Here is a 22,282-nt window from a genome sequence, read left to right as displayed (position 1 = left end):
AGGTGGAGAAAGAAGCAAAAAAAGACCAGAATGAAGGAGCACAGGTGCAAAAACAGACTAGAGGGGTGCAGACAAAGGGAAGAGGGATGCAGAAAGAAGCAAGAATGGTATAGAAAGAAGCAAGGGAGCTTCAAAAAGAAACACAAAAAGTGCAGAAAGAAAGAACAGAGGTGCAGAAAGAGGGCAAGAGGGATGCAGAAAGAGGTACGGGCTGCAGAAAGAGGCAAAAGGATGCAGAAAGAAAAGTGAGTTACAGAAAGAACTAAGAAAGGTACAGAAAGAAACAACAGCAGTGCAGAAAGGGCAAGATTGATTGCCCTATTGGGGATTAGTATCTTAAAAGTTATCCATCATGGCTCTGTAGTTTATACTATTTACTGCTTTTTATTAGGTGGCCTCATTTGCTCTAGGAGAGACTCTACTTATGACGGCTCTCTAATGTTGTGTGTTGCATTGTTCCACATTATTCGCAAGAGAGCTGGGAATTTCAATTGAACAATAGCACTTTCCATCTTCAGATCTTGCATATATTTACCCAGGGACCATTGCCTGTCAGCCGTGGCCTTAGAAATATCTGAACGGATCTTGTAGTTAAAACCATCTTTTGAGAGAGTGCCAGATTTTAGAGCTTTATTCAAAATGTGCTCCTTTAAGGTGTAAGATTTAAAGTTAACAAGCACTCTCCGTGGATTTTTCCTATCCTTATGGAGCCTAAAGGGTTCTCTATGTACCCATTGTATGTCTTCGTCCAATGTTTTTTCATCCAATTCGGGAGTAAGCTCCTTTAACAGATTAACTATGAAACTCCTTATGTTCTGAACTTCTTGACCTTCCGGGATATTCAACAGGCGCATGTTATTTCTTCTGGAGTTATTCTCTAATGTGTTGATTGTGTTCCTGAGTTCCCTTTCGGCTTGTGACAGCTTATCAATACCTAACTGGCAGTGTTTCACTTCCTCCCTAGTTTGCTCCAGGGTGGTCTCAACTGCCACAACTCTAACAACTAAACCGTTGACCTTACATTCCAGGGCTTAGCAAGTAGCCTGAATTTTTCTTGATTCCTTTCAGATTTTGCAAGGCTAAGCTTCATTTCCTTAAACAGTGAGCCTATCATATTGCTGACCCCTGCCTCCGGTGATACTTTTAGATCTTCTAGGTCTCGCTCCTTGTTGTTTGAGCACTGTATCTTGCCCAATGGCGCCAAGCAGGGTTCTCCAGGGTAGGGATAGGGGTAGACGTTGGGATTGCAGGGGGGTGCCAGGAACTTCACTTTACTTTTGTGCACTTTAAACACGTTTTTGCTTGTGGAGCATTTGGGAAAAAAACTAAAAAATAATAGTCCGATATACAAACTAATGGCAATCAGGGTCAAGGTGAAAGGCGGTGTGGCAAACCATTGGCTAGATGAGTAATCTACAGTTAGTAACATGGAATGTGAACGGGTTAAGATTAAGAGCTAGGCGACAAAAGACTTTTGAGTATCTAAAGTTAAAAAATTGCGATATAATTATACTACAAGAAACTCACCTTATTAAAGAAGAATGGTCAAAAATTATAAAATGTGAGAAATGGGTTGGCGAGAGTGTCTGTACAAATCAATCCTGCAACGCCAAAGGAGTAGCAAACATTATAAAAAACAAGTCAGCGAACTTAACATTACTTTGGGAGAGTTTAGACTCGAGGGGTAGATGGGCCATAGCCAATATAAAGTCGGACGACATTTCCTTATCGGTGGTTGGGTACTACGGTCCCACTACAGATGACCCGGCACCCCTTCAATCTCTCTACGATACCTTTTTAACGTTATCTCTTCCAATCATACTAGATGGGGTGTTTAATATTCTATTGGACCCCAGAAAGGATAGGCACCCCCCTGGCAGGGCTCCAAATCTTCCTAAAATGAGGGAATGTCTGAATAGACTTAAAGATGACTTGGGGTTAACTGGTATCTGGAGAGTTAAAGGACACATGATTAATAATTTTACTTTTAGGAATTATAAGTACAGACATGCATCAAAAATTGATTTTTTTCTAATCGATAAGACTTTGGGTATCAATGTTAAAAAGGTGTCTCATACACCTGCTCATCTCTCAGATCACTCTCTAGTAGACCTTGAATTAGTTACAAAGGACATGCTTGGAGAGAAAAGGTGGACTTTAGATCGCACACTCTTATTGGACTCTGAAATAATAGATAAACTAAGCGATACCACGTTCAACTACTTTATTGATAATGTTGAAGGGGAACTCTCCAAGACTGTAATTTGGGACGCATTTAAACCAGTACTCAAAGGAACCTTAATCAGCCTCACAGCAGTTAAGAATATAGAAAAAAAGTTTCCATTAGCACAGCTAGAAGCTGACATACTAACGAAACAAGGGAGGCTGGATGTTGTTCTTGATGAGGATGATCAGAATAAAATCATGGAAGATATATTAAAAAAGAAACAAGAATTAGCTTCTTATCTGGAAGATAGGGTGTGGAAGAGATGGCAGGCTAGATCCCTATCAAATTATTAATTTGGAGAAAACAGTGATAAACGTTTAGTGAGGAAGCTGAAAACAGTCCAATAGATATAAGATCTGACAGTTTATAAGGCCGATGGGAAAGAAAAGGTAGAAGAAAGGGCTGATATAGAAGAGGCTTTTATATGATGAAGACCTCTCCCCTTCACCTTCTTTGGAAGACACATATTTAAATAAATCCAACTTCTGAAGTTGGATGTTGACTCCCGTGAATCTTTAAATGCAGCTATTACGGTGGAAGAGGTCTTCCAAGTAATTAAGAGCTTGAAAAAAGGAAAAGTGGCTGGGCCTGACGCAATCCCTAATGGGATATAATCAGTTTTGAAGGAACTGCTGGCCCCCAAACTAGCAGACCTATTTTTAATTCAATTTACTTAGAGGGTTCCCAGATCCCTAAAATGTGGAATGAAGCAACTATCTGCCTGATGTTAAAACCTGAGAAAGACCCTTTTAAATGAGAGTCATACAGGCCCATTTCACTCCTCAACAATGATTATATAATATCCACACTCTGCACTCCAGAGCCACTAAAATAATTTGAAGCATCCACTTCTCCGTCCCGGATCTAACAAACCTCCTTCACCTCACCAAACTCTCCCTCAGCAACCTCAAACCTCAGCTGAACTCCTCTTCCCCTCCCACCCCAGAGCACCCCAAACACCCAATACCGACATCCTTGAGGCATTTTCGCCCTCGTAAGCACCCTAGTTGCCTATCGGAAGAGGAAACCCCTGACCTCGCCCTCTCCTACAGTCTTTCCCCCCACTACAAAAAAGCCACAAGACCTCACTGAAAACGAAATCCATGACATTCTCCAGGACCATAATGCAGCCTCTATCACTCTTTGTCCATCAGACGTGAGTGCTGCACATCCCATCTGCACGGTCGATATCAACCCCAGCAGATCAGCTTCACTCTGCAACAGAAGGGTGAACCGAAGCAATCTAGCGCCTATACACCTGTCTACCCTGACTCCCGACACCACCTCCCTTCCTTCCCTGACTGGCCTCTTAATTAACTGCCTCCGATGTCGCTGCCCTCATTCTGAACAACAAATCCGACTTAGCTATTTTAACAGAATCATGGCTCAATGACCTCTTAGTCCCCCCTAACTTTAACATTACTAGGCTAGACCGACCACATAACAAGAGAGGTGGGAGCATCACCTGCATCTATCGCTCTAACGACCTTGTCACTGAGCTTCTGGTGGATACTACAGATGCCTGCGAATATCTAGCACTCTCAATCTGCAGTAACATCACCCATCTATGCAACATGTACATCTTTTACCACCCTCCAGGCGGGAATGACCCCTTCACCGACCACCTCATGGAAATTATCACAGCTAAGAGCTCCCACATCACCAAAGACATTTTCCTTGGAGATTTCAACCTGCACTGGAACGATCTCAAGGACCCTCATGTCAACATCATTAAAGACCTCCTGGCCGATCAAGCCCTGACCCAAGCTTGCTAACTCCTGACACATGCAAAAGGGGCCACTCTTGACTGGATCATCTCTAAGGACGCAACAGTCAAGCTTATCTCTATATACCCCTGTGTCTGGTCAGACTGCCACGCCATCACCTTCCTTCTACCTGGCACCCACAAGTTAAGAACACCACAACCGGTGCTTCCTAAACGGTGGGTCAGAGACACCAAGAACCTAGACCACAAGGAACTTGAGATCCGCTGCAAATCCGCCCCCCCCCACATATCACATCCGTCAGTGACCTCAATGATTACTATTCCACAACGATGTCGATCATTCTGGATGACCTAGCCCCTCTTAAACTAAAAAGAACTCAGGTCAAAGATAGAAACCCCTGGTACACGGGTTCCCTCAATAACGAGAGAAGATCCCTCCGACAAGCTGAAAGAATCTGGAGGCAGCACCCCTCGGCCACTCACCTAAAACTACTCCGCCAGGCCAGAAATACTTACAACAAGAACATCCTCAACTCAGAAAATGAGTTCTTCAGAGCTGAACTAGGAAATGCCCAGAACAGACCACGCAAACTCTTTGAGCTGGTCAAACAGCAATCAAACAAACTGACCAAAACAGTGAAAGAAAACCCCAAGTCTCTCATCTCATCTGAGGAATTCTCCTTGTTTTTTGCAGACAAAATCAAAACCCTAGGTAACAAACTCAGTGCTGCCTCAATACCTCTACCGACCTCTGACTTCCCCCACCCCTCCCCGCCTCCAAAGTCCTCACCTAAGAATCTAGCACATTGGACCAACTTCTCACTTTACGCCAAAATCCTTTCCACCTTAAACCCGAACAACCATTTCAATGACCTGCTCCCTTCTAACTGCCTTGCATTCACTGCTCAATTCATTATTCCTAGCTGGACTACGATAATCAATGCCTCTCTCCGGCAGGGTTCAATCCCGGACTCTCTGAAAGCGGGCCAAGTCATCCTCATTCTGAAAAAGCCGTCGCTGGACCCAGCCTCCCCTGACAATTTCAGACCAATTTCCAACATTCCTCTCTTGGCTAAAGTGCTGGAGAAGTGTGTGCAATTGCAGATAAGTCACCACATCAACAACTTCCATCTTCTCGATGACTGCCAATCTGGTTTCCGACCTGGACACAGCACTGAAACCACTATGCTCCACATTGTAGATGATTCCCTACAAGCCCTGCGCCGAGACAAAACATGTCTCTTAATCCTCCTAGATCTATCCTCGGCCTTCGACACGGTCAACCATGAGATGCTACTCGAATGCCTCAAACTTAGGATGGGATTAGATGGCACTGTCCTCGATTGGTTTAGCTCATACCTGCAAAACCGATCTCAGAGATTCTTTATCAATGGCAACCTATCAGCTCCCTCCTTGGTCACGGTGGGAGTCCCTCAAGGTTCAACATTGTCCACCACTCTTTTCAACCTCTATCTAGAACCCCTCGACGAGGTCCTACGCACCACAAATATCTCCTACCATATGTACGCAGACAACACTCAGAATTACATAAAAATCTCATCTCTTGAAGAGATCCTCACCTTAAATGAGGCCCTGAAGCTGTCCATCCAATGGCTCTCCTCCAACCAACTCAAAATCAATGCAAAGAAAATAGAGTTCCTCCTAATTTCCCCACCTAAAAGCAACTCGGAGATCCAGACATGGATCAAAGCGATCACAGCCTTAAACTTCCCCCCGACCATTGTGAACTCGGCCAAATCCCTGGGCATCACCTTGAACTACAACCTAAACATGCGAGACCACATCAACTCAATGGCCAAATCTGCCAGATTCCACTTGAGCTACCGTTGGAAATTGAAATCATTCCTTAAAGCTCCTGACTTAAAACTTGCAGTCCAAACCCTAGTATTTCTAGGCTGGAATATGGCTGCTCCACCCTTTCTGGTTTACCCAAGAACTCCCTAGCACCCCTAAAAGCCTGCCTCAACGCAGCTGCCAGACTACTTACCGGCACAAGGAAATTTGATCACATCACCCCTCATCTGAAATCACTGAATTGGCTCCCTCTCGAGGCTAGGATCCATCTCAAGCTGGCATGCATCACGCATAAGGCCCTGTACTCAACCTCCCCTGCGTATCTTGCTCAGAAACTTGTGATATCCGGAGGAAGCAGAAATTCTCGATTGGCCAGTGACCTCCTACTCCAGCCTGCTCACCTTCGAAAAAAAAAATAACTATAATCAGGCTTTCACTGGTGCTGCACCAAGAATATGGAACTCATTCCCTCGCGCCATCACAAGAATCCCCTCTGTGGCACGCTTCAAAAAGGAGGCCAAATCCTTCCTCATGGGTAAATTCCTTGACTAATCCCGTTCCACAACCACCCCATAGACTATTGCCTCTGTCCTCAACAATTGTAATATGGACTATGCTGTTTAATGTTTTTCTTTCCCTCTTGTACCCGCACCCCATTCCCCCCTAATTTACAGTATCCTGTAATACCCTTCCTATTGTTCACTCTGTGACTTCTGTAAAGCGCTCTGATACCCTAACGGGTAAAGTTCGCGCTCTATAAAACACTAAAATAATAATAATAATATATAAATAATTTACCCAGATTCTCGCACAAATGCTTGGATCTTTCACCAATAAATTAATCCATCACGACCAGAACGGTTTCATGAGGGGGAGACAGCTATGCGATCTGACTCACCAACTTATTGGAGCTATTGACATTGCATCTCAGGAAAAAGTCCCCCTTGCGGTTTTTACATTTGATGCAGCAAAAGCGTTCCACCGCGTAAATTGGTCACACCTCCAGAAGGTTATCCACCATTTGAATCTAGGGGGGAATTTCTCAAGGGCCATCGCAAATATATACTCAGCCCCGGTAGGGAAAATACTCGTAAATGGTAGTTTCAAAAGGTTTTCAGATCAGAAGAGGCACTAGGCAAGGTTGCCCACTCTCCCCACACCTTTTTAACCAACACATAGTACCTGAAGCCAATATGGTAAGACTTACTGAAGAAATTACACCTTTTAGTTTTAAGGGTTGGTCCTTGGAAGTGGCGTTATACGCCAACGACTTAATGATTTATATGAGTAACCTGAACAAATCAATTGTTAGCATCAATTGCTTATTATTGTATTTTGGGAGGTTATCCGACTACAAAATTAACCACCAAAAAACTGAAATTATGCATTGGAACATAACGCTACCCCTGACAAAGTCCAAAAATAAAATCAAATATTTGGGGATTGAAGTCTCAAGAAGCATTGAAGAAGCTGCTCAAGTCAATCTCAATCTCAAAACCAAAAAAATTAGGAAACTGTTAAAATCATAGAGTTGTCTGCATCTCATTTTCTTGGGGAGATCGAACGTCGTCAAAATGGCCATTCTACCAAAGTTCCCATTCATATTTAACGCAATCCGTTTGGAGTTTAATTCAGTGGGTATAAGAAAGATACAGAGTGAAATCAACTCTTTTATCTGGGCATCTAAAGGGGTAAGAATAGCCTGGAGAAAGCTTTGCCAAAGGACATGCCAGGGGGTAGATTTAGCCATGTATTATAAAGCCTTTTATTTAAAAAACATTAGGATTTTATTTCTTGCCCGTGAGTCCTATCCCGCCTACTGGAAAGCTGTAACTGACCATGATCAATGTCTTTATAAGTCCGGACACCCCAAATACTGCAAAAAGATCAGACTGAAGGTGTTAAGATCAGCGTATAAAACTTGGTCCGAGATAAGGAAAAAATTGAAGTTTCCGTATTATGGTCCTCTAGCGCCAATATGGAACTCACCAGGCACTCCAGAATATCTGAAAGATGCCCTAGCAAGCCCTCTGAAAAAAGCAGGACTAGGGAAGTGGGTGGACAATCTCAAAAATGGGAATCTTAAACACTGGGATGTCTTGGCGGAAAGAACTAATAACAAACTATCAAGATTCAAATACTACCAGATGGCCAGCTGGGTCAGAGGACAAGTGATAATAACAGACCCTTGCAGGAAGCTAGAGGAGGATTGACAAAAAAATCCAACTCAAAAGGAAGTTTCAATGCGGTACTGGCACCTGATTAAGGGAAATGAGGCTGACTTTGATATACCTGAGGACGTTTGAAAGAAATTCTTTCTGGCTCAAGATATGCAACATTCCTGGCAAGTATCTTGCACTTTTTTATGACACATTATTGTTTCTGCACCTCTTAGGAGAAATCATCTTTTTACTTTGCACAGGTTGTATTGGACACCCGAAAAATTGTCAAAGATTAATACACAGGTGATGAAAAAATGTCATAAATGCGGAGAGATGAAGCTAACGACATACACATGTTTTACACATGCACTCACCTTGACTTTTACTGGCACGAAGTTGGTAAGATTGTTGATAACGTTCTAGATTTCAACATCATGGTAAGCTCTTTCATCATCATATTTGGTATTTTAGACACTGTTGATTCTAGCATTAATTTAAGGAAAAAGCAGAACCACCTTTTATTCATATCTGTGTTACTAGGTACACGTGATGTGTTTAAAAATTGCATTCTTCCATCACCTCCTGAAGTAGACGATTTGGTTAGGGCAATTAAAAAGTTTAGAAAGTTGGACGAACTGAGATGTAACAACAAACGCACACAATATTGGGAACTTTGGGATAGGGCTAGGTGGTAGGGCGGGGAGGGAAGTCCAATGATTTAAACAACACGATCTAGCAAGTTTTTGAGTTTTTCTATGGTGGTACCCCGCTCGCTCAAACTTATTGGAATTTGCTGGTTCTTATAACATGGTATAACCTTGCCTCTCTGGGCTTTTCTCCGTGCACGATTAAGAGATGACCCTGTTGCCATTATCATAAAGATCTTATAAATGAGGACTTTATAAAAAAAAAACAGCAGTGCAGAAAGAGGGAAGAGGGGTAGAGAAAGAGGCACGAGGGGGGCAGAAATAAGCAACAGAGGTACAAAAAGTTACAAAAGACATGCAGAAAGAAGGATTAGAGGTGCAGAAAAAAGTGCTGAAAGAGAAGACGGGTGCAGAAAGAGGCACAATGGATGCAGAAAGAGGCAAGAGGGGTGTAAAAACAGAGAGGAGTGGGCAGAAAGAGGCACAATTGGTGCAGAAAGAAGCAAGAGATGTGCAAAAAGAAACAAAAAAGTATAAAAAAAGGAACAGAGGTGCAGAAAGAAGTGAACAGAGGTGCAGAAAGAGGGAAGAGGGGTGGCGAAATAGGCATGAGGGGTGCAGAAAAAAGCAAGAGAGGTACAGAAAGTAACACAAGAAGTGCAGAAAGAAGGAACAGATGTGCAGACAGAGGAAAGAGGAGTGCAGAAAGAGGAAAGAGGAGTGCAGTAAGAGAAGAGAGGTGTAGAAAGAGGCACAAGGGGTACAGAAAGAAGCATGATAGGTACAAAAAGATGCAAGATGAGTGCAGAAAGAAGCAAAAGAGATGCAGAAAGAGGGGTGAGGGGTAGAGAAAGAGGCAAGAAAAGTAGAGAAAAAAGCAACAGACATGCAGAAAGGGGGAAAAGGATGGAGAAAGAGGTAAGAGGGGTGCCAAAAAAAGCAAGAAAAGTATAGAAATAAACAAAAGAAGTGCAGAAAGAAGGAACAGAGGTGCAGAAAGAGTCAGGAGAGGTGCAGAAAGAGGGAAGAGGGGTGCAGAAAGAGGCAAGATAGGTGCAGAAAGAGGCAAGAGGGGTACACAAAGAAGCAAGTGAGGTTCAGAAAAAGGCAACAGAGGTGCATGAAGCAGAAGATATGTGCAGAAAGAGTCAAGAGAAGTGCAGAAAAAGAAAGAAAGGTGCAGAAAGATGCATACCCACAGAACACCCACATTTAGCAGTAAGAGACCGGTGACCTTTCTAGGTTTACAGAGGACCTTCCACCACGCTGTAACACTTTTGACTGCATTTTTGGTAACGTGTGAGCCATTTGAGCTAGAAACAAGGTTTTTTTTCTTCAAATCTGCAGATTAGGCAGCAGATGATGGATTATGTGGCTAATGCGGAAAATGTATAATTGTGCGAAAGTCACTACAGCCATACAGTCACATAATTCCAGAGGCCCTGCTCATACATCTGACTAGGTCCAGAAGTGCTCCTCAGTGATTCCTTCTGTTTTTGTCTCACTAAGTTCATAGTTTAGCTTCCATGGAAATGAGGAAGACTAAACCTGAGGTTACCACTCCAAAAACCGGACTACCGTACCATATAATAACTCTCCATAACACATAATCCCACTCTACATAATTCCTATACACTAAGTGCCACATACTCTCTATCCACATAATTTCATTGCACAACATACCACATAATTCCAATACACTAAACTTACATCCGCTCCACTCAAAAAAATGAGTACATTTACATTTACAACATCAATACCTCTAACTCTTGTAAATGCGAGACCTGTTAAATTACAAATGCATCTTTAACTGGTAGCCACAATTGCAGAGTGGTGGAGAAAAGGTGCTGGGCCTCCAACCAGCGCTTAGGAATTCCACTGCGTAGGCCTTACAGGAGGTATCAGGAAGGCTTCTGGGTCCCAAAGTCCCTCAGGAGTAAAGTGAGCTTCATTCCCCAACCCATAATGTGCCAGGAGGTGAGTATGCAGAGTGGTGGAGGAAGGGGGGCTTGGTCTCCGAAGACTTTTTATTAATCCCACTATGTGGGACTCAGTTGAGAAAACTGGAGGGGTAGTTGGCCCCCAAGAACAACCTTAGGGGCCAACAACCCCTCCTATTACCTCCAGTAAGTCCAATACAGCAGCATTTCTAAGTTCTCAGAGCATGCCATGCCCCATTTCCCCACCACTCTGCAAACGCGCTCCCTGGTGTGCTCTTGGATGGGGATTAAAGTCCACTTTGCTGCTGGGAGTGCTTAGGGGCCAACTAATCTACCTGATATCTCCAGTATGCCCCAGATAGTTGGATTGATGATAGGGTGGACACAGACCACGCCCCCTTTGTCCATCACCCTGCAAATGCGCCTCCTGGCATGCTCTTGTTTGGGGGAAGAAGTCCCCTTGCCACCTGAGAGTCCTTGAGAGCCAATTAGCCAGGTACCTCCAGTAAGCTCCACCCAGCTGGATTGCTGAGATTGGTCCGAGGCCGTGCCCCCTTTTTACACCACTCTGCAAACTTCTCCACCTGGTGCACTGCTGCTCGAGGGAGAGGTGTGGCACCGCGGCCAGGGCGCCTGATGCTGGAATCTGGGGATCACGGTTCGATCCCCAGCGCCAGCGGCAGATTAGCCCAGCACCATGTGACTCTGGGCAATAGCTTGCTTAATCTTCCCGACGGCCCCCAGTGCCTGGAGACCCTCACGGGTGATTGTTCGCGCTTTACAAATGTAGATTATTATTATTTGTATAATATAATTCCACTTCAGTGCTGAGGTCCTCAAGACACAAGAGGACCCCATCGTCCCACCAGCAGTGCGCCAAGAGGAGCGTTCGCAGAGTGGTGTAAAAAGAGGCATGGCCTCAGACCACCTCTCAGCAATCCCACTATGTGGGGCTTACTGAAGGTACCTGGTGGGCTAGTTTTCCCCTAAGTACCCTTAAGATTCAGGGGACTTAATCCTCCAATCCAGAAATCACCAGGAGGAGAGTTTGCATATTGGTGCAGGGAGGGGGCGGGACCTGCGGCAAGATGCCGGCTTCTGCTTATTAAACATTTGTTTTTAGAAGGGGGCTTTGTGGCCCCATTCTCTTAATATGTTGTGGGCCCTGGGTACCCCATCCCTGAGGGTCTGATACTTTTAAAAAAAATAAACGGGAAGGGGTCTGAGTGGCCCCCCTCCTGGGCCCTTTTTTGGCCCTGGGGGCCAGAACCCATGGAGATGTGCCTCTTTTTTTATTATTACGGGATGAGCTGACTTGAGTGAACAGTTTTAAAAAATTTGCGAAAATTCGTCAAACGGCACCAAAGATATTGGCAAAATAAAAAATGCTTTTTGAACAGAAACAAGGTCCTAACTATAACTACCTACTGCAGACCATCAGTAGGTAATATATATATACTTTGCAGGACACGTGAGGATTGTTTTTTGATATATTTTTAAATATATATTACCTACTGGCGGTCGCCAGTCGGTATATATAGTTAGGATTCTTTCCCTATGGGATTTTTGAAAATTCTATGTCTAATAACTTTGGCGTTTGTGGACGGAATTGGCTGAAATTTTCAGGAAAATGGAACATTTTGTTTCTGAGCAGCCCCTGGAAATTTGGGGGGGGGTTCGTCAAGGGGGGGCTGAGAAAAAAGGGGGGTCCCAAAACGTGTTTTTCCCATGTTAATTTCCATAGGGCGGTTGGCCTCACTTTTAGGCCGAACGGCTGAATGGATTTGCACGAAACTTGGCAAAATTGTAGGGACTGTTAGCCTGATGTGCCTTTGCTAGGTCTCAATATATGTGCTCCAGTGGATTTTGAGAAATTAACGTTCAAAAAAAGATATATATCTGTAAGCGCGCTCCAGACAGCGCTCCGGTTTGCGTACTTGACGCGTAACGGAACTTCGCGTAGCGAAGCTGATTGGCTCTCCGGTGTCTGTCAACATTCTAAACAGTCCGGAGCGGCCGCCATCTTGTCTCTCGGTAGGATCGAGAGACAAGAGGAGGCCAAAACAAAGGGGGAAATGACCATAAGGGGGCATAGTAGATCCTCCCTGACCCCCTAGGTTTGATGTGGAGGCTTTAAAAGGGCCCCGCATGGCAAAAAAAAAAAAAAAAATTTTGTTTTTTTGCGTGGGGAGCGCCGGTCCACGAACCGGGAAGCGTTCTGGGGAGCGTACTATAAGGAAAAAAGAATGATAGACTTTTCAAATACTGTATGTTAATTGATTGTTGGTTTTGTTGATTATTTTTTAATTTCTTTATTTTTTAAGCAATTATTTATTATTGTGATTGTGTTTCAAAATTTAATAACATTTCTAACATTTCACTGTCTGAAATGTCGTTATTTTCATTGAACATAGCTTGTAATCTCTGAGTGTGTAAAATCTCCTCATTTTGAAGGAGGTCATCTACTGCTTGCACACATTGCAGTAGTTCTTGGTCCCAAGTTTCATCCATAAATTCTATATAATTTAGATCAATTAATTCTTGGCTGCTCTCTTGCAGGACAATTTGAAATGAAACTTTCTGTTCGCCTTCCATGTTGCCTGAAATTTGGATAAAAAAATATATATTAGTAGAGATAGGGCACTGTTGGGATTAATTTTAGATAGGCAGTTTTTATCAGTGAATTTATCTTTGGGCAGTGTATAGTATCAGAGTGGAAGTAGGAATATAAAAAAGTGTATGTAAGTAAATTCATAATTATACAAGAGAAACCTAACTCCATCCATAACTATAACAGAGAAGTCTATCTAAATCTATAACTTCTACAGAGGGATAGTATATAACTATCAGAAAAAGTTTACCATATTAACTGATAGTGCACAATATACTTCAGTTTTTAAAATAACAACTTACCTTTACAAAGAAGTTGAAGTGATTAGTGAAAATCCAATTGAAATGTACACCAGGAAGTAGTAGTCAAAATGGCTGTGTTCCCTTCTCTTCCTTTCAATATATTCAGGTATATAACGAATCAAATGTCAGGTAAAAAAAGTAGAAAATGAAAGTAACATTTTCATTGGTTGTCAATTCCAACACTTCAGATGTGTTCTGTGAAGTAATTTACCTCACGGTATTTAGAAAGGTGTACAGGCTAAATGGCTAAATGGAATTTCAATCAAATTTGTGAAAATGGTAGGGATTGGTATGTAGTATGAGCTAATCTATATTTGGTGAAAGTGTCTCCAGTCGTTTTTCTGTAAATTACTTTCCCACCTTTTTTGATGGAGCGCTTCCCGGGGAGCGCCCCCGTACGCGAACTGGCGAGCGCCCTGGTACGCGAACCTGAAGCGTTACGGGAGTCCACCATTTTGTGTTTCGGTCGAATTAAGATACAAGATGGAGGGCAAATAGTGTTCAGAATGGGTAGAAGGGGGCACGGTAGACTTATCTTGACCCCCTAGTTTTTCTGAGGGTGGCTGAGGAGGCCCATATGTGCGAAAAAAAAATATTTTTTTTAAAAATTTCGCGAGGTTAGCTTCCGGTTCGCGTACCGGGTACCGCCCCGGGGAGCGTACTTTGTTGAAAATTAGTGAAAAAAGTTAGAGTAAAATAATAATTGTGAGTGATCAGATGTAGGGTAGCTCTGAGAAGAGCTTTTGGGTTTATGGTACATTTAGGTACTTATAAGTAGGTACCAATGCACAGTCTTAAATTCAGAATGAAAATTCTGTTGCCCTCATCTGAGAAGTGAACTCCATCTCCTCTGTAGATATCTTGCATGTAGTAACGCAAGTTATTGTTGTACACGGAGCCCATTCCATGGTCTCTCATGTAAGCTGAAACAGATTTGTTTACATGCTTCCTCGATTTCTCAATTTGTGGACAAAATTGGTTCGACCACCTCCATTTCTGTCTTTGGCATATATTTGAATATACCAAGGCAGTTTGAGGAAAAAGTGCCATTAATTGCTCAAAGGTGTCCTTTAAAAGCATTTCCAGACCTACCCCAGTCATAGTGCCCAAATCATTACCTCCACAGTGCACAATTAACAGGTCAGGTTTTGGCAAATGCATAAAGGTTTTCACCAATGGTATCAATTGGTGACATTTTAATCCTCTGTGGCCAAACCACTTAATTTCCACATCTTGTAAATTGAGGTTAGGTAAATTTCTGTTCTCAGCATACCTCTGAGCCCAATAGATGTAACTATGTCCAACAATCCAGACAGAAAGCATGGTGAGAGAAGGTTCTGCTGCAGTCAGATGAAGTGTGGCTATGAAATGTCAGTTGAAAAAAAAAGAGTTTAAAATGAAAAAAACTGTGGAGTTTCTGTGTTAAGGAAGCAGTAACAGTGATTGGTGGATTTTGATTGCTGAAAACAGAAAGTTAGGGTGCATGGATGAGTTCTTTGAAAGATGTATTTTGAATGGTCAATAAAAAATCATTAAATGAAAGATTGCACTGGATATGCAGGTGCACTGAGAGTTCAGAGTTCAATTGAAACATTGTTGTGTGAACTTGCAAACACCAGAGGTCTTCCAGGAGGTGGTTGCTATGCAAAAAAGGCAGAGAGGGCAGAGGGGGGAAGGGTTTTGATTTGAAAAAAGTGAGGGAAGAGTTTTGATTGGGTGACATGAGAGATATGTGTGAAGAATCACAGCATTTCTGTGCTTTCTATAGCTGCAGCCTCTGGAGTGCATACCCTTTGTTCTGCTGAAGACAAATTGGTGTATTTCTGAGACTGTTTTGAAACTCATAAAGTATTTGCTAAGGTGAGAAAAGATGTATTTAATTTAGATAGAGAATAGTGTGCTTTAAGGAGAAAATTATGAAGAAAGTTGTGTTTTTAAAATGTTGCTTTTTCTCAAGTGTTTTACAAATAGATTATGTTTCTTTGAGAAATTGTAATTGGAGAAAATGTGAAGTATTAGTACTGACATGGTGTTTTTGTGCATAGGAGCTGTGCAGTGTTTTCAAATTATGACTTGAAAATCGTTTTTGAGGAAAAGGAATGCATTTTAAATTTATGACAAGGACATAATGGTGTCTGCTTCTTTATAAGGCATTTGAGTGTCTCTGATGTTATTTTTCCCATTTTAATGTAAGACCTTTCCCCGTGGTGCAAATTCCTTGTAAATATGCTCCCACCTGTGCTTGGCAAATTTAGATTTTGATTGTTTGAGTTACATAGCCATGTTAAAAGTGACCCAAAAATGCTGCAAAGGCAATCAAAAAACGCGTTCATGTGTCTTAAGGACATTTTAAGTCATTTCCCCATGTGCAGTGTTTTCAAATTATGACTTGAAAATCGTTTTTGAGGTAAAGGAATGCCTTTAAAATTTATGACAAGGACATAATGGTGTCTGCTTCTTTATAAGGCATTTGAGTGTCTCTGATGTTATTTTTCCCATTTTAAATTAAAAGACCTTTCCCCGTGGGGCAAATTCCTTGTAAATATGCTCACACCTTTGCTTGGCAAATTTAGATTTTGAGTCTTTGAGTTACATAGCCATGTTAAAAGTGATCCAAAAATGCTGCAAAGGCAATCAAAAAACGCTTTCATGTTTCTTAAGGACATTTTCAGTCATTTCCCCATGTGCACTGTTTTCAAATTATGACTTGAAAATCGTTTTTGAGGAAAAGGAATGCTTTTAAAATTCATGACAAGAAAATAATGGTGTATGCTTCTTTATAAGGCATTTGAGTGTCTCTGATGTTATTTTTCCCATTTTAATGTAAGACCTTTCCCCGTGGTGCAAATTCCTTGTAAATATGCTCGCACCTGTGCTTGGAAAATTTAGATTTTGATTGTTTGAGTTACATAGCCATGTTAAAAGTGACCCAAAAATGCTGCAAAGGCAATCAAAAAACGCTTTCATGTGTCTTAAGGACATTTTCAGTCATTTCCCCATGTGCAGTGTTTTCAAATTATGACTTGAAAATCGTTTTTGAGGTAAAGGAATGCTTTTAAAATTTATGACAAGGACATAATGGTGTCTGCTTCTTTATAAGGCATTTGAGTGTCTCTGATATTATTTTTCCCATTTTAAATTAAAAGACCTTTACCCGTGGTGCAAATTCCTTGCAAATATGCTCCCACCTGTGCTTGGCAAATTTAGATTTTGATTGTTTGAGTTACATAGTCATGTTAAAAGTGACCCAAAAATGCTGCAAAGGCTTTAAAAAAACGCTTTCATGTGTCTTAAGGACATTTTAAGTCATTTCCCCATGAATGTAGGTAGGCCTCACCTTAAACAAACCTCTGGATAGGCCACACCTTATCGTCATCCTGAATTAATCATTTAAAATGCTAGGGACAGATTTATGATAGGTGTATGCCTCTTTTGCGACACTGTGCGTCACTTTTGTGACACAGTGGCGGTGCAAAAGATTTGCTATGTGGCGACAAAATTACAAATTGATGCATCTAGGAAGATGTGTCATGCTGTAAAAAAACCGTGCCACATGAAACCGATGCAGCAGTGATGCAAAAGATGCACCATGTTGCAAGACAGGCCTCACTTCATCTCCAACAAGATAAGAAGCTTAGGGATAGATTTATGATGACTGGTGCATCCCCAGGGATGTGCCAGTCATCCTGCGCCGCTGTTCCGCCACCCATGGTGCGCTGCATTTACAATGCGGCGCACCATGGGGCAAAAACGGCACAGATGCGTGACGCATCTGTGCCGTAAAGGTGGCGCATTGCTGGAGCTGCATCGCAAGTGCGATGCAGCTCCAGCAAGGCTCAGGGGTGCCCCATCTCCATTTAATCTGCAACCCTGAGTAGGCCTCACCTTAAACAAACCTCTGGATAGGCCACACCTTATCGTCATCCTGAATCAATCATTTAACATGTTAGGGACAGATTTATGATAGCCGTGTGCCTCTTTTGTGCCGCTGTGCGTCACTTTTGTGACGCAGCGGCGGTGCAAAAGATTGGCTATGTGGCGACATATTTAAAAATTGATGCATCTAGGCAGATGTGTCATGCTGTAAAGTCCTGTGCCACATGAAACCTGCGTCAGTTTTCATATAGGTGTTTTGTTGCAAGGTAAGCATTAATTTGCAAGAAAGCCCTGTAAAACTAACACAGTGAAATTTAGAAGATTTCACTGACTCAGCTTTATAGCATTGCTGATTCAAATCATTACGCCTGTTTGAAACAGGCATAAGGAGTGATGCACCATGCAATGTGTGGCTTGCTCCTGTGCATTGCAGTAGACATGTTGCACTTACGACGTGATTCCTGCAATGTGCTGCTTTTGCGGCACAGATGCGTGACGCATCTGTGCTGTTTTCACTCAATGGTGCTCCACATTGTAAATTCGGCACACCATGGGTGGCAGAGCAGCAGTGCACATTAACTGGTGCATCCCTGGGAATGCGTCAGTTAACATAAATCTGCCCCTTTACATTTAAGTATGAGCAGGGGACACAGAGTTGGTGAGGCTTATCCAAGGTTAAGAAGAGATGAGTCCTGTTCACTGAAAACTTGGACATAGGCCTTACCTCCTCAGCATCGCTGGTCATGGCTAAATAATAGCTGCAAAATGTTACTCTTGTTAAACAATTTTACTATTATAATCTCTGAGATTTGTCTCTTACTCTGCAACATCTCATTGTTGTTCTCTTTCTTTAAAGATAACGACAACATCAACCATGAGTGACAATCAGCAATCAGTTGATTATGACATTATCATTGAACTTGTAATTGAAACATCAGTGGAAGTAGATCCATTGGATGATTTAAATTCTCAGGATGATGAAGAACATGATGAGGATGCCGATTTGTCAGAATTGTATGACATAGGTTGGGAAGCTGACGTGCTTGAGCCTATGGAACTATAAACATTTATTTTTAAAATTTATAATAAATGAAAAGTAAAAATGTAAACCGTTTGATTTATAATTAAAAACACCTTTAAAAACAGGTTATGTCTAGTGTCTTCAATAAAATATTAAAATATGCTCATAAAATTAGATCAGAATCACATATAAAATAGTAGAGGTAAAATGAAGAAGAATTCTATTTCTTTTCTGCTATTTGTGTATTATATATTTGCCAAAGCACTAAAAAATGTTCTATGTAAAAATGTCAAGTAGTGTGTTAAGTTTTTGATGACTGTTATTGATTTACTGTTTGGTAATAGTGGTTAATAAATTTTTTTATTATATTTTACCACAGATTCAACTGCATATCATTTCAAGATTTCAGCATGCCAACCAAGGATAGACTTAAAAAGGCTGCAAAACGTCAAAGACAGCAGGTACATGAAATAATGCAGCAGTCCTCTACCAAAAAAACTTGTCAAGTCACCAAGAAAGCACCGGGTAAGAGCACAAAAACATTCATAAGAAATATTTGTAGTAAAAAAAATATTACTACAGAAAATGTTTCAGTCCAGAAAAAGAGAAGCATTTTAAACGGAAAGGAAAGGCCAATCAAAAATGTTACTGCTAGAGCAAGAGATAGCTCTGTGCATGATAGTAGAAGGAAACAACAGTTTAGGGACATTCGTAAACGAATGTTCCGCAACAGGATAATTGGCAATTTGTTAAAAAATATTAAGAAAAGTCAACAGAAAGTGGTTTCTTATAAGAGAAAAAAAAAGTTGAGAAAGTTATTGATCAGGCATTTGAAATTAAACGTAAGTTATTTATTTTGATAATCAATAGAATTAGGAAGCTAAACAAGGCAATTTATGATTTCAAAAGAAATAGTAGATGGAAGAGAATAGTTAATCGTAGTAATTTTTGTGAAGTTTTTTCCGGAGAATGGATGCATAGTTCAAGTTGTGAGGCATTTTTTAATGAGGAGAGTTATTTCCAGGATAATGATTTGGTGCATGCAGTTGACACCAGTGGTCGAGCTTATGAAGTGAAAGATGGTTGTCCAGTTGAAAAAGAAAAACTTGTGACAACAGAGACAGAAGAGGTGTTAGGTAATGAGGTTTTAGGAAGACGTCCTAAGGGTCCTGTGTACACCTGGAAGTATAGTAGTATTTGCAGTGTGCGACAGGATTCCATCAATTTGCTTTGTGATTTTGTACGGACATTTAATAAGAAAAGTTTGAAGCAGAAAATGAAGTTGTTGCAAGAATTAGATCCTTGCAGAGTGAGAGAAGTGACAGGTTTGCATGGTCATTCACTGGCTTGTCTTTCCAGGAGAGTATGCCAGAGTGTTTTTCATCATTTCAGGATGCTAGCAGTGCATCATAATAAAGTGAGGAAATTAGTTAGAATGTTGTATTATGCTAAGAGTCCAGCAATTATGCTTAAACAATTATGCGCTGCTCTTTTGCATGGTTCTGAAATAGATGTGAAGAATATTTGTGAAGAAATTGAGTTTTGTTACTTTGGAAGTAAAGAGGAGAATGTTGAAATTGACCAAGAAGAAGAAGGTAATGTGGAAGATAGTGTACAGGTTTCCAGTACAGATAATTTTCAGAGGGAAATTGCGACGTTTCAGGTGAAATCAAGTGAGAGGCCTAATTTCACTTGTGTGTGTTGTCGACGCACTTATTATAAGAATCAGACTAAGTTAGTGGATTTATATGCAAAAAGTGAAAGGGAAAATAATAGTGAATGGAATGATTTCACAACATACTTGATGGTAGAAAATTGTTTTGATTTGGGATCGGATCAACGTGTGTGTACTTATTGTTCTAACAAATTAAATCAAAACCAGATGCCTGCTAGAGCAGTTCATAATAATCTGGAATTGGTTGAGATTCCTTCTGAATTGAAGGATTTAAATACTTATGAATCTATTTTGATTCAAAGTATCCATCCCTTTCAGGCTATTGTAAGAATGGAGCCAAAGACAGGGAAATTGCCTCCATCAGATTTACAGAGAGGATTAAAGGGAAGAGTTGTTTATTTGCCTCTAGATTTAAAGAAAAACATTAACACAATTGGAGTAGAAAAAGTGGAAGAGGACCCTCTGGTTATCTTAGTTAATGGGGTTCCGACAAAGAATAAGAAAATATGGCAAGATTTAGTGGATGTTAGGAAAGTCAAAAAGGCAACATTGTATTTGAAAAAAAATAATAAGTACTATAAGAATATATATGTTGCAGAAGAGGAAGTAAGTGAGGAAGAGGATAGCGATTTGTGTGCTGGTCAAATTGAGAAATTAGAACCCTCTACTAGTGAAGAAATATATGAACATTATAGTGTTCATCCTTTGCATTCCAAGGAAGTCATGGGGAATGCTATTGAGTTGTTTCAAATGAAACAAGCCAAATGGAGTCCCATTAGTGTTTGGGAGGAAAGTTTGGAAGCTCGGTGTTTCCCACAGCTTTTTCCAACAGGTCAGGGAGGAAGATATGATGAGCGACCTCATCAAATTCCTGCTTCTGAATACCGGACTTTGCGATTGTATGCAGGAGATGCTAGGTTTCGACAATGTATTCCCTATTTGTTTCATCTCCTGTTTGAAAGCGATCTGTCTGGACTGTCATATGCAGTGAACCACATCTTGAAAAGTGGTATACACATGCAAAACATCTCGGCAAGTGACTTTATGGATAAAGTCAATGTCCAAGACAGTATTTTGGATTCTCACCTGATTAATCTCATGGCGTGTCAGCGTGGTACTAATGAGTACTGGGACGGTCGTCATGGTGATTTAAAATGTATGCTGAGGAACTTAGGAACTCCCACATGGTTCCTCACTCTGAGCTGTGCCGAGTATGGCTGGGAAGACTTACTTGAATTTCTACGAGAGGCAAATGGAAACATTGAAAACATCGAATTCAAGAAACTGTGTTTTTTGGATCCAGTCAATGTATGCCGGTACTTCAATCATAGATTTGAAGCTATGATGTCTTTCATCATGAATAAGAAGAATCCACCACTTGGAGAGGTGTTGGATTTCTTCTGGAGAAAGGAGTACCAAGCAAGAGGTGCTCCTCACATACATATGCTGTTGTGGATCAAGGATGCACCTAAATTTGGAACGGATCCAGAAGACTCAGTGATGAGTTTCATACAACAGTATTCTACGTGTGCTGTTCCAAACGTAAAGGAGAAGAAAAGCCTAAGAGAAAAAGTTCTACGTTTCCAAAGCCATCGTTGTGGAAAGTACTGTCGTCGTAAATTCCGAAACAAGGACAAATTCTACACCAAATGTCGTTTCGGGTTTCCACGACCGGTGATTTCTAAAGGAAGAGTAAACAGTTTGATGTCTTCGCTGCGACATAATGTGATGAAGAAATCACCGAAAAACACATACAATTTGAAGAGGAACGAAGAGTCCAAGTACATCAACGACTACAACCCAGTGATTTTGTCCATGTGGAATGCTAACATGGATATACAGTTTGTGGCTGATAACTGTATGGCTGTGGCTCGGTATGTGACATCTTACATCACCAAAAAAGAGAAGACAGAATTGAAGGATATGTGGGAGGACATTTCCCATGAAAAGAGCCTCAGTAAGAAGTTGTACAGTTTCAGTCTGAAGATGTTGTCGCATTGAGAAATCGGAGCTTACGAATGTTCTGACCGGTTGTCTTCAGCAAGTCTCTATGCCAAATCTAGGAGTATCGTTTGGGCGAGTCTTGGTCTTGCTGCAACGCGTAATCGAGTTCTGAAACCTGTGCGGGAAATTGAGTATTTTGCGGAAAAGGAGCCAAACAGTACCGACATTTTGAAGACCAACATGTTGGATACATATTATCCAAATCGAAGCAGTCACCTCGAGAATGTTTGTCTGTATGAGGTTCTTCAAAATTACATATTCAAGAGGAACATCAAA

Source organism: Lissotriton helveticus, chromosome 4_1, assembly GCF_964261635.1.
Source record: "Lissotriton helveticus chromosome 4_1, aLisHel1.1, whole genome shotgun sequence".
Taxonomy (NCBI): domain Eukaryota; kingdom Metazoa; phylum Chordata; class Amphibia; order Caudata; family Salamandridae; genus Lissotriton; species Lissotriton helveticus.
Note: the sequence above shows the minus strand (reverse complement) of the source record.